A 2500-nucleotide genomic window follows, 5' to 3' on the forward strand; every position below is an offset into this window, starting at 1 on the left:
GAGCAGTGGGCAAAGGACGCAGCCCTGAGGAGTTCCCGTGCTGATGGACCTGGAGTCAGAGACTTCTGTTCCCGGCTTAACGCACTGCTTCCTGTCAGAGAGGAAGTCTGTGATCCACCTGCAGGTGGAGTAGGGCACGTTCAGCTGGAAGAGCTTGTCCTGAAGCAGGGCAGGGATGATGGTGTTGAAGGCAGAGCTGAAGTCCACAAACAGGATCCTGGCGTAGGATGCTGGGGCGTCCACATGCTGTAGGGTGAAGTGGAGGGCCATGTTAACTGCGTCGTCCACAGACCTGTTGGCTCTGTAGGCAAACTGAAGGGGGTCCAGGAGAGGGTCTGTGATGGCTTTGAGGTGTGCCAGGAGCAGGCGCTCAAAAGACTTCATTACCACAGATGTAAGGGCGACCGGTCTGTAATCATTTAGTCCTGTTGGCCTTAGCTTTTTGGGCACAGCGATGATGGTGGAGGACTTGAGACAGGCTGGTACATGGCATGTCTCCAGGGAGGTGTTAAAGATGTTGGTGAACACCGGAGACAGCTGGTCAGCGCAGTGCCTGAGGGTGGCTGGAGAGACAGAGTCCGGCCCGGCTGCTTTGCGTGGATTCTGCCTCTTGAAAAGCCCATTAACTTCTCCCTCCTGAAAGGAGAGAGTCGTTTCTGTAGTATGGGTGGGGGATGGGGCCTCTTGGGTGGGAAGGGGTGGTTCAGGACAGTCCAATTGTCTTTCAAATCTACGGTAGAACTCGTTCAGGTCGTTGGCTAGGCGGGAGTCGTTAGTGGTGTGGGGCGCTCTGGGTTTGTAGTTGGTGATGTGCCTGAGCCCTTTGGCAGACAGAAGCAGCGTCGTTAGTAGAGAACTGGTGTTTTAGTGTCTCTGAGTACAGTCGTTTAGCCTCTCTCACCGCTTTGCTAAACCTGTTCTTCGACTCCTTGAATCTGTCTCTATCCCCACTCCTAAACGCTTCCTCCTTCTCCAACCTCAACCTTTTGAGCTTTGCTGAGAACCAGGGCTTGTTGTTGTTAAAGTTCACCCTGGTACGTGTTGGGATACAGCAGTCCTCACAGAAGCTGATGTACACAGCCTCTGTGAGTTCATCCAGACTATTGGTAGCAGTCGTGAACATATCCCAGTCAGTACAGTCTAAGCACGCCCGCAAATCTTCCACAGCCTCACTGGTCCACTGTTTAGATGTCCTCACAGCAGGTTTACAGAGTTTTAGTTGCTGCCTGTATGCACGAATCAGGTGGACCAAGGGAGTTCTGTGCGAGCCGAACAGCCCCGTGACCCACAAGAGAAACATCCCCGCCAAATTCGAGCGTTTGACGGGGTCTATCCGTGAAAAAATATTCACGTTTTTGAGTGCACATGCATTTCTGCTGCAAATGCCTCTGGAAGTTTCATGCCGTTCGTATGCCAATTGTGGCAACACGAAAATGACCCGTTTTCCCATTCCGAGGGATTTCTGTGCGACCCTAACAGCCCCGTGAGCCACAAGAGACACATCCCCGCCAATTTCTAGCGTTTCACGGGGTCTATCCGTGAAAAATATAGACGTTTTTGAGTGCACATGCATTTCTGCTGCAGATGCCTCTGGAAGTTTCATGCCGTTCGTACGCAATGTGGCAACACGAAAATGACCCCTTTTCCCATTCCGAGGGATTTCTGTGCGACCCTAACTAACAGCGCCCGTGAGCCACAAGAGAGACATCCCCGCCAATTTATAGCGTTTCACGGGGTCTATCCGTGAAAAATATAGACGTTTTTGAGTGCACATGCATTCCTGCTGCAAATGCCTCTGGAAGTTTCATGCCGTTCCTATGCAATGTGGCCACACAAAAATGACCCGTTTTCCCATTCCGAGGCATTTCTGTGCGACCCTAACAGCCCCGTGAGCCACAAGAGAGACATCCCCGCCAACTTCTAGCGTTTGACGGGGTCTATGCGTGAAAAATATTAAAATTTTTGAGTGCACGTGCCTTTCTGCTGCAAATGCCTCTGGAAGTTTCATGGCGTTCCTATGCAATGTGGCAACACGAAAATGACCCCTTTTCCCATTCCGAGGGAGTTCTGTGCCACCCTAACAGCCCCGTGAGCCACAAGAGACACATCCCCGCCAATTTCTAGCGTTTCACGGGGTCTATCCGTGAAACATATAGAAGTTTTTGAGTGCACATGCATTCCTGCTGCAAATGCCTCTGGAAGTTTCATGCGGTTCGTACGCAATGTGGCAACACGAAAATGACCCGTTTTCCCATTCCCAGGGATTTCTGTGCGACCCGAACAGCCCCGTGAGCCACAAGAGACACATCCCCGCCAATTTCTAGCGTTTCACGGGGTCTATCCGTGAAAAATATCAATTTTTTTTTGACTGCACATGCATTTCTGCTGCAAATGCCTCTGGAAGTTGCATGCGGTTCGCATGCAATGTGGCGACACGAAAATGACCCGTTTTCCCATTCCGAGGGATTTCTGTGCCACCCTAACAGCCCCGTGAGCCACA

Source organism: Petromyzon marinus, unplaced genomic scaffold (genome assembly GCF_048934315.1).
Source record: "Petromyzon marinus isolate PM22_M1 ecotype Great Lakes invasive population unplaced genomic scaffold, UKy_Petmar_22M1.pri1.0 PM_G_Scaffold_18, whole genome shotgun sequence".
Lineage (NCBI taxonomy): Eukaryota > Metazoa > Chordata > Hyperoartia > Petromyzontiformes > Petromyzontidae > Petromyzon > Petromyzon marinus.